Consider the following 11,465-nt stretch of genomic DNA (forward strand, 5'->3'; position numbering starts at 1 on the left):
TCACAAGCATTCTGCAGTTGAGGCACTGAGAGCCATTAGGGCACTAAGAGCCAAGTTCTTACTTGGAAACTTCTAACACCTTTTCCATTCCACTAGAAAAATCATCTGCTGGGGTTGCAGAGATGGCTTAGTAATTAAGAGTACTTACTGCTTCTACAGTTGTCCCAAGTTCAGTATTCCAGAATCCACACCAGGCAGCTCACATCCTCCCACAACTCCAGCTCCAAGGGGTCTAACACCCTCTGGCCTCTAAGGTTACCTGTGCATACATGGTACATATAAACTCACTCAGACACATAAACATATGGAGTTAAAAATAAATGAATAGTAAGATTAAGGTTGTTTCCAGCAATTCTCCCAACCAGAAATCAATTCCTGTGTTTTTTCCTAATAACCTTAACAAATAATATTCTCTGAAATAAAATGTGGTGTGATGGTTTCTATATGCTTGGCTCTGGGAGAGGCCCTATAGGAGGTGTAGCCTTGTTGGAGTGGGTGTGGCGTTATTGGAGTGAGTGTGGCCTTGTTGGAGTAGGTGTGTCACTGGGGGCGTGGGCTTAAGACCCTCATCCTAGCTGCCTAGAAGTCAGTCTTCCACTAGCTGCCTTCAGATGAAGATGTGGAACTCTCAGCTCCTCCTGCACCATGCCTGCCTGGATGCTGCCATGTTCCTGCCTTAACAATCATGGACTGAACCACTGAACCTGTAAGCCAGTCCCAATTAAATGTTGTCCTTTTCAAGGCTTGCCTTAATCATGGTATCTGTTCACAGCAGTAAAACTCTAACTAAGACATTGGGAAAAAGAAAAAAAATATATAACAATGCATCTAGTGGAGATATTGGGAAGGTAACCTTTAGTAGATGGAGAAGACTTAGCCTATGGTTCAAGAACTATTCTAGGGAAGTCAACACAAAAATACTATCCTTATGGTGTTCTTTTATAACCACTACGTGTTTCCTGAACACAAATTATATAGAAAATCAGAGACTAAGCAGATTTACTCTGCAGGGGCATTTTATGATAATCTATTCTGACAGACAGTCCAAGAAAATGGAGAAGGAACAAATCCATCAAGACTTGACAACTAATGGCAAACAAGAGACAAGAGAACAGAGACCCAGGAGTATCTAAGTAACTGTGTCACCTTACCCAAGACAGAAAACCAAGAAAAGACCTCAAAGCCAATGAAAACAAATGAAGAGAAGAGAAAGGAGACACAGGTGATGCCTCTGAAGGGGACATGGATGATGACTCTGAAGGGGCAAGGGATGAGAGGGTGTAGTGAACTCAAAGGCTCACAGTGGGTTTAAGGAAACAAAGATGTTGTCAGGGAAAAACAATGATTCAAACAAGAAGGGCAGAAGAAAGAATGTGGCAGGCATTTGGAGGAGAATGTAAAGGCTTCGGGGCTAGAAGATGTATGAAGCAGAACACAGGGGAGTCTGAGTAAGACTTTGACTCCCAGGTTTTGATGTTTGAAGACTTTATTCTGTTTATATTAGGAAGAAGGCATATAGCTTTTCCCCTCAAGAAAAATACTTTGAAGATAAGGTATTTGATAAACTAGATGACAAGATAGTTAAGGTCAAAACTATTAAAAGAGGACTTAAAATCATATAAAAATAGTAATAAAGACATAAAAGTGAATGGTGGCAAAAAAAAAAAGGCAAACTTTAAAGAATATATGTGACAGATATTCACCATTCCAAGATGCCTGCGACATTATGGTATAATGAGAAATCTGGTCTCTCCCCTGGATTCTTGGGAGACAGCTATTAAAACCCCTAGAATCTCCACAGTGATGAGTGCTTCCTTTGTATGCTAATGGGAGTCTGTGCCCTTATATAATCTCAGGACAAGGGCATGATTAGAAAGGTGGACTTTCTGCTCATTCCTAAACTTCCAGAGAGGGAAATGGGGCTGAAGGTCAAGCTGATCACTAAAGGCTAACAAGGTAATCAACTGTCCCCACATTATGACACCTCCATAAAAACACAAAGGACAGTGTTCAGCAAGTGTCTGGAGTGCTGGACATGAAGAGATGCCTAAAGAGAGGTGTGCTCAAAAAGAACATGAGCTCCTTCCCATGTGCCTCCCCTAGCCCTATGGCTATCCACCTACACCTTTTGTAATAGCCATTATAATATCCACGAGCAAATTAAACTCCAGGAGGAAGTCAGATAAAGCCTGATTTATAGGATACGTCAGTCATAAGCACAAGCCACAAGGGCAGGGGGTGGGGTTGGGGGAGGGGTAGTGCTTGCCATGGCCATCTGAAGTGTCTGAAGTAGAAGGGAACTCTTAGAAGATTAAAGCTTTATCTGGTAGGATCTGATGCTGCTCTAGGAAGGTACTGTCCGACTCTGGCTGCTTCCTGTCTTCCTGTAGTGCATTTACTGTATCTATACATGGTATCACAATCACCTATGGCTTTGACCTTCTCTTCCTTAGCCTCTTGCTCCTAGTCCTACTAACAAGTCAGGACCACAGCAAGTTGCCAGAAAGCGTCTGGTGAATTCTAATGCTGCACAGTAACTCTAACTGTCGGAGCACAGAGAACAAGTGACCTATGAGATGGTGACAAGAACTAACAGTGCTGTTAGTGGGTGGGCCACGGTTAAGGAATGAGTTGTTCGGTTTGAGTTTCGATTTTTTTTATGGGTTTTAAGACAGGCTGATTGTCAGATTAGGAATATACGGGAGAAATATACAGGAGAAGATAATGAGAACAGCAGAGGAAATATCTAAAACACAAACAGATCTGCCATGTATAGTAAAATTGTCAGAAAATCTTACTGTTGGCTGTAAGAATATTTAAATTAGTTCTCTAAGGTTTTTTCTTATGGCTCTGTCTTTAAGAATGTTATTTGAGCCAGAGATGGATGAACATGTAGAAGTACTTTCTGTACAAATCTGACCACCTGAATTCCATCCCCAGAACCCAGAGCAGAAGGGGAGAATCAATTTTCAGACATTGTCCTCTCATGCCTACACTCATCTTATACACACACACACACACACACACGTAACGTTATTTAAATTGTTTAAATGTACTAATCAAAACTGGATCAATATTGATATTTTACTTAGTCATCCAATGAACAAAAACCCAGAGTATCTGTGACCTAGAACCATAAACTAACAGGGACGAGTCAGGAAAGCAAACTTTCCTAGAAGCGACACCTGTACTCCAAACAGTGTAATAAAGTTAACATCAACTGCACTGTGAGATCCTGTCTCAAACAACAACAAAGAAAGATGAACCAATTTAACGAGGTACTAAGATGCTGAAGGACAGCGTAGAAAATGTGGACCCAGCATTGTAAAAGAATGTACATTTCCAATGTCTCAGTTTCCTAGAGCCACAACAGACAAGAAGCAAAGGAGCTCACACAGGATTTTCTGTATTTACCTTATAATACTAAAATGAAAAGCATCAGGTAAACAGAATTTTCAAGGAAATGGTGTGTGGGCACAAAATGAATAAAAGACCTAAAAGAACGAAATGTAATTTCCAAGGTCAAAAAGCCAAGATGACAACAACCAGGACCTGCTCAGAGTCAGAAATCCTAAAGTCAATAGCATGGACGGAGACGGCCAAGGAAGAATAGCATGGACGGAGACGGCCGAGGAAGAAGACTAGGGAGCATCTGCAAAGCTGCCCACTGCTCAACGAAGAACCACCACAGACGCAGGCCGCAGACGCAGGCCGCAGACAGAGGCCGAGGGTGTGTCAGACCAGGTGTGAGCTCACCTTAGATACAGAGATTATCGTCAGGTACATGTATGGGTATAATAACATAGCTACTGTTGGTAATGTGTCCGGTACACTGGGAAAGGGAGGCACTACATTTTCCTCTGAAATGTGGATCATGTACATCAAGTACATTTTATTGGTTTCATTTTTTAACTCCATTCCTTTTCTAAAAGAGATACCTGAGAGTAAAAGTACCACATCAGATAAGATTACAAATCTGTAGGATGTACACTAGAACCAACACTGAACAAAACTGCTAAAACTAATGTTAGTAAGTATGAGGCTATGGTGCTGATTCCCTAAGAAGTCACTAAACTGTGAACAATTTTGAACTGATGATAATTCGCCAACCCTCCACTAGAAAATAATGAAAGGGCTGCGTTATTATACCCATCTCTCAGCTAGTCACTGTCTTTATCTGAAGAAAGGGAAGAAAGAAAAGGAGGAAACACACATGGGCATATGCTATAGTTTAGATGCAAAAAGTCCCTCACAGGGCATGTATTTGATCACTTGGTCCTTCTATAGTACTATCCTGAAAGACTGGGACCTTTTGGAAATGGTAACTAAAGTGGACCGTGAGAGTTTCTCAAGTGGGCCCAGCTGATCTTCTAGCCCGAGTCTATTTCCTGAATGACATAATGACATAATGACCCCAGCAACCTCACACTTGGTTGGGGTGTCTTTCCCACCATAATTAACTGTACTTTTTCAAGCCCTGAGCCATGTTCTGTCAGGTAGTCTATCACAGCAATGAGAAAATGAATGCTGGTTCATGTCTCAGCCCTTTGGCTAGGATCAAGAGTAATAATGACAGAGATAGAGCACTTAAATTAATTCATATGTGCCTCAAAGAAGTGGCCCTTGCATTTTTTCCCTTTTTTGGATCACTCCATTAACTGCATAAAATTTAAGTGTATATGCAAAGACATTATAAAATACCAGTATTTTAAAATACCAACTGCTTGATTTCACATGCCTCCACTGCTACCTTTCAAGTTGACTAATTAACAAACTCCTTGAAAATACTACCTACCCCACTGTCTGATTCCCTTCTGCCAACTCTCTCCATGTAATCCAAATCAAAGTTTACCTCCACCACTTCCCCAGAAACCAAACAGTTAAACCTAATAATCAACACTTAGGCCTCAACCTAACATAATTGATCACTCTCTCCACCCTTAAAAAACATTTAAATTCATGGACACCACTCTCTTTCATTTTTTTTTTTAATCTTTCTCTTGGTTTTGAGGTAGGGTTTCCCTAGCTGTCCTAGAAACACTAACTCTCTGCCTGTGTGGTATGTGTTGGGGGACGGGGTCTGTCTGTCTGTATTTCTCAGTATTCTAAGATCTCAAGGAACATCTCTGGACTTCTCCAGCCACACTCACTTCCAAACTCTATTACTCAGTTCTCTGAGCATTAAATGCTATCTGCCAATCACTGGAAATTTGTATCTTTAACCCAGACCTCTGCCATGAATTGCAGACTCAAGAACACCTGTATACCTACAATGTCTTCACAGCTAACTTAGCATATCCAAAAGTAAGTCATTAATTATTTTCCCCTCAAGACCTGCTTCTTATGTAGTCTTACTTATGAGTGTCAACTCTGAGTTTTTCAGGCCAGATCTAATCTATCATCAAATCTATCTCTGTAATCAAAATGTACACAGAATTTTTAATATTTCTCCCAACTCCTGTCTAAAATCAGTACCATCACTGACCAGATTTACTACTGCAGCTGACTAAATGATCTCGTTCTTCCCTAATGCTGACATTCTCTACTTAGCAGCAAAAAGAATCATTTAAAAAAATTGAAGTCAAGGATGTCACTCAGAGGTGGAGACCTCAATTTCCAACTGGGAGAGCCTAAATTTAATCTCCAGCAAAATAAACAAGCAAACAAAATTGAAATTCTAAATTGTCTTTGCACTTTTAGAGTCTAAACAACCAGAGACGGTCTGACTCCCTTCACCCAACCTACCTAGCAGACACCATTTTCTTCCAATCACTCCCGACAATGCCTCACTGACACATCCCTCACTCTGAAGGAGAGCAAGCAAACCCAGCCCAGGGACCCTATTCCACGGTTAGCAAATGTATCTCTCCACTAAGGGATGGGAAGGTGGCTTGCTCAACAAAGCCCTTACTGTTGAAGCAGGAGGACCTGAATTCAGACCCACATCGCCCACATAAAAAGTCAGGCATAGGAAGATGTATCTGTGATGTGATTGCTGGGTAGGTGAAGCAGGATCCCTGGAGCCCAATGGCCAACTAGTCTTGCTGAACTGATGAGTTTCAGGCTCAACGAGAGACCCTGCCTCAAAAACAAGGTGGAAATCAACAAAGAAAGATACTCAACACCCAGCCTCCACACAAATATGCACATAAACATGTGCAAATAAGCATATGCCATAGAACACACTAAAAACTGTACATTATAAAAAGCGTTCTCTTTTCTGGAGTCTGCACAGACCACACTTTGGCTTGCCTAACCATCTCGTATAAGCAGCTCCCCAGCCATGTTCTTCCCACCTCATTCTGCTTCTTCCACAGACTATTAGAGCTGACATGCTACATACTTATTTCTTTTTTATTTTCTCATTGTATGTAAGCTCCAAAAAGGCATATAAATTGGTTAGTTCACTGCCCTGTGCTGAGCAAGTGCTCGCCCACCTTAAATGCATTGATCCTGAGTCCATTCAGACTTGGTCTGTTCTTAAAGCAAAGACTGAAGAAATTAGCAGTGCAGAAGTCTCAAATCCCAGAGAGCACAGACTGCAAAGGCCACACAGTCAAGCACCTAACTCTAGCTAATGCCAAAAATAAGGGTTGACAAGTCCAGACTATGATGAAGCAGAAAGTGGGGAGGGCAAAGAAAAAATGGCCTTTCTGCCCCTCCATCCCTTGAAAAGAAATACCACCTGCTTGTTTCCTGTAAGCAGCCCTACCAACGACTCTGTCTAAAATAACACCAGCCCCATTCTACACACTTAAGAGCTGTTATGAATAGTTCCTGCCTTTCTCAGCTGTGGTCTTCTGAGAAAAATGTAACTCTCAGCCCTAACACTGGCTGCCAAGACATAATGGTCTGAGAAAGCTCTCAAATTTCCACAAAGCACTCAGGCTGCAACCAAATATCATTAATATGATGACAAGAACTAGTCAAAAACCCTTTTGATGCCTGCCTCTTTGCTGTCCCTCGAGTATACTACCAGCTCACTCATCAGAGATCGCATCTTACTATGGGGAGGTGGGGAGGCGGGGAGGTGGCGAGGCGGGGAGGCAGGCAACCCCAAAATCATGGGATTAGAGACTGTTCCTTCTGCGTTTGAAAGGGTGGAAAACACTGAGAAATGGCAAACATCTGGTAGCACACAAGATGTCCCCTGGCCTTTTCAATACCCAACATGAAAACAGAAACTATGGACCACCAAGCTTCTGCGTCACCAGGGCTACATAGTAAAACCTCAACTCAAAAAAAAAAAAAAAAAAAAGTTGGAACTGACTGAGTAAACTTAAAACAATCCAGGACATATTCTATATGCTCATACAAAGATTCTTGATTATGTGTAATAATCAGTCCCATTTTAAAGCCAAGAATCCCCAAAAATGGTCCACTCATATTCAAACTAAGCTACCAATCCAAAAAAGAAAAAAAAAATAGAAAGAAAAGAAGTTCTCATGCAGGCAGCCTTTAAGAATCCTATATCTCTTCATAGCTCAAGGCCTCCACTTAAGCAATCTGAAATCTCTAAAACCAAAGGTTCACTCTGAGACGTTAAATCAACTAACTCACTAGACAAGCGCTAAACTCAAAAACTACAGATAATATTTTCTGACCAGCAATTTACTCATAAAGAAAGGAACATTCTGACTGGCTGGTTTCTTAGTAGGCTGCGTGACACCCTAGTGTCGGCAACCTAGCAATCAGAAGTTACAAACCAAAAGAGACAGGAAGCTACAGAATGTTGAGAAAATATAGGGGTGGGAGGGTTATCAGCACAACAGAAACTGTCACCTGAGGACACATCAGCCAGAACTAACTAGAACCTGGAGTGGTGTTCCAAGTGCAGAGTGTGATCGTACATACGTCCTCGGGCTCTCTCACTTAAGAGATCCCTCAAACCTATAAGTATCATATCCCAGGGCTTTCCTTCTTGGTCACTCCTTTGAACTAGGTGATTTCTTATTTCCCAGAAGTCCCTTGCCTTCTTACAGTGTCACGTTATCCAGTACTCACTCATACTTCGTACTCAGCCCTATTATTGACAAGCACACAAATAGATAGGGATTAGATGTGCCACAAAATTAGGTACAATATTATCACAGAGCAATAGAAAAATAAGAAAATATATATATATATTCTTCAATCTCAGTTCTTTCCAAATTGCCAGTCCACATTCTCATCCTCTTACAAAGGGTTACTCAGTCTTTTATCTTTCAAGAGCTATGTTCAATCCCCATTTCCAACTCAGAGTCCAGACTTAATTTCATATGATCTATTTCTATTACCTCCTATGAGAAACACAGTTTAATATATTTCTACATTGTTACATCAGCCATCTCCCCAAGAGATACCATACAGTATTCTTAAAACCAACAATCTTCAAAGATGACCCTCCAACCATATTCAAACTAAGCTACTAAACTACACAAAAAGGTAAACAGAAGAAAACTCTCAACTATCACAAACTGTTGGCTTGGTTCTAAATACATATCTTTCAAATGCATAGAAATCGTCCAATCTTTAGCACGGCAATAAGATAATATGCCTTTAAAGTGAAGGCAGACTATCTATACCATGGCTTGCTACAGACACCTACTTCAGCAGATCCCTTTACATCTCATCCATAAAATGACTACAAAAAGCCTACTTTCTAGGTGGTAGCAATTAGAAACAAAGGCATGTCAAATATCAATGTAGCATATCTGATAACTATTGTTCTTGGCTATCTTATCTGTCTAGAATACATCACTTCCCAAAAAGAGAGCAGATAACAAGGCTTTGTTTCATAGCTTTTTAAAAGGTTAACAATTCAAGTTAAATCAGAAATGACCTTCTGGTCAACCCTGAACAAACAACAACTTGAACAAATACACTACATTCAGGAACTCTTTGGTTTGTCTAAAATGTACCACAATTTTAATGCATTATCAATTTAGTGTTACTTTAAGCATTCAAAAGTAAATGTATACCTTGATAAATATCAAAAATTATAAATCATATCAGCAAAAGCCTGTCAAGGTATTCAAGAATATTTAAAAGTGCAATGGGGGTCCTAAGACTGAAAAGCCTGAGAACCACCCTGCTAGATATTCAAAGTAATAGGATTTATCTTTCAAAAGCAAGCACCAACCAGAAACATGGCTCACGCCTGCAACCCCTGCTGGACGATGGCTCTAGAAGCTAAAGAGGGTGGATGCTCCAACGGTGGGGTGCCATCATACTCAGACCTCACAATTAAAAGACAAATTTACCAAGGATTTAAAAGTCAAGTATTCTAGTAAAATTTTAAAAAGCTACCAAGTGTTTGGTACTAAAAAGTAAGTCAGGCCTGTGATTCATAGAAGGTCCAGTAGGAAGGAACAGGATTCACAGTCAGACAAGGTTTCAGGAAACTCTGTCTCAATCCATAAATATAAAAAGTAACAAAGATAATACCTGAAGTGCTAATGCTAATAAAGTTAGTAAAAATATTTCAGGGGCTTTGGGTAAACGACAACCCATTCACAGGGAGGAGAGAATAAAACTGTGATAAACCCTGCAAGTGCCTTTTCCGGGAGACAGAAAGCACTGGGAACAAAAGGCAGTAAAAGTAATGACCAAACTTCTGCTGGAAGAAGAGCAGCTCTTCCTACAGTACATCCAGCAACAGCTTTTGAAACTGATAAAGCTTTTACTCTCTGATGCTGTCATTCCTCCCAACGGCCGTTAGCCTTCAGGGAAAAAAAGATGACTACGTGGTCATATGCGAACTGCAGAATCCTGACAGGACAGGGAGTGGCATTTTAGTAAGGCCATCCGAGACCCCTAAATATACTAACTGCACTACTCAAAAGCAACTCCCGTGTCCACCTAGAAATAAGTACTATTTTCTGTAAGACAGTATAAGTAACCCAATGGTATAAAAACTAGTGAAAAGAAAACCCATCAAATATTAAAACCCAGATTAAAGGTTACATTTACGCACCAATCGGTGGTATAAAATTATTTTAAATTGACAAGGAACAAGGAATAGTTTATTTTGGTTTTATTTCTTGTATAACAAAATGTCTTTTGGAACTAGTGGGGCCTACTGTGCTAAGCCCATAGTTGAAAACTGATGTGCTAGATACATAAATCTACAGTTATCAACTTTTGTCCTTAAAACGCTATCACAGGAGTAATCAGAGCAGCTCTTCTCACAACAGGCAAACCATACGTGTAATTCTAGACATGCTATTAACCATCTGTAACCCAGTTATACCAAAATCTCACTTTACAGAAGGAACGGTGCAGGGTCTCCATATGGTAACCAGAGGCTTGCAACACCAAAGTATAAGCAAGCTCCAGGCCAGCGGAGTGGTAAAGGTTTCTCCCATTTTCCCAAACGAGGTATCATGTTTCCCAGCCACTCAAGGGCTTTCGGTCCGTCCCTAGGAGTGGCAGCTAGGGAGGAGGAAAGCACAAGGACTGCGGTCCAGAACAGTGAGGAGCAAGCAAACACGAGGTCAGAAGCTGTGACACAGAGGTTCGTGGAGACAGAGGCAAGCTGCTTGCTTGTCCATGCTTTAGTTGTTCAAAGTTATTTCATCAGTGAACCAAATAATCTGCTAAGTCTTTCCAACCTAATATCCAATACAGCCCTTTTATAATAAATATCCATTTCTCTCATATCGCACCAAGACGGTGATCCCTTTATTAGAAATTAGAAGCCAGGCACTGATGCCTCATTTCTGTAAACCTAACACTGCGAAGCCTGGGGGATGAGGAGGGGCTGCAGAGATCTGAGCTCAGCCTAAGCTGAACAACCCAGTGAGTTCTGGGCTAGCCTGGGTTAAAAAATGTAATTAGAATTAGGATAGAGGGGAGTAAGAGTGAACTAGAAGGATGGCCAAAGGACATCTATGTTCCCAGATCTGTCCCTTTCTAGCCATAACTGTGGGCAAACCCCTGCACCTCAAAATAAAGTTCTAGACCGACCCTTACTTGCCATGGTCTTCATTCCTCCATCTTCAAGTAGACTGACTTTTTCCCCATCATAACGAGGATGTCATTCCTAACCAGTACCCGTTTTTACTTCATCCTTAAGCAAATACAAGCAGTAATGTTGGGGCTGGAGAGATGGCTCCGCAGTTAATAGCATTGGCGGCTCTTTCAAAGTACCCCAGTTCAATTCCCAGCAGCCATATGTCATCTTCCAACCGTCTGTAACTCCAGTTCCCGGAGCTCTGGCACCCACACGCAGACAGAAAAGCGGGCAAAACACCAAATACGTAAAATTTTTCTAAAAATCATTTTTTTTAAAATACTGATTTTTTTTTCCCCTCAACTTTCTGGTACTGAAAGACAGTCCAAACATATTTAGCTCACCCTAAATCTGCATTCGAGCCTGGACCCTCTCCTCAGAATGCACTGAGTAAACAGATTTGAGCAGTATGTGCTGTAGCAGTAAACTTAAAAAGACACTCGAAAGCCTGAGGGAGACAATATATAAGCAA

At 41.0% G+C, this 11,465-nt stretch overlaps 1 protein-coding gene across 6 annotated transcripts in view; it reads right to left on the reverse strand.

Annotated features, from left to right (window-relative positions):
• Ccser2 (coiled-coil serine-rich protein 2) overlaps positions 1 to 11,465 on the reverse strand; it is a 112,672-nt gene that overhangs the window by 99,248 nt on the left and 1,959 nt on the right. The window contains exon 2 of one of the 6 annotated variants that reach the window (XM_017600329.3): positions 149 to 259. The exons of the other annotated variants lie outside the window; for them this stretch is intronic. The gene's annotated coding sequence lies outside the window, so the exon portion shown is untranslated. The remainder of the gene's footprint in view (positions 1 to 148; positions 260 to 11,465) is intronic. 6 annotated transcript variants of the gene reach the window in all.

Source organism: Rattus norvegicus, chromosome 16 (assembly GCF_036323735.1).
Source record: "Rattus norvegicus strain BN/NHsdMcwi chromosome 16, GRCr8, whole genome shotgun sequence".
In the NCBI taxonomy this organism is placed as follows: domain Eukaryota; kingdom Metazoa; phylum Chordata; class Mammalia; order Rodentia; family Muridae; genus Rattus; species Rattus norvegicus.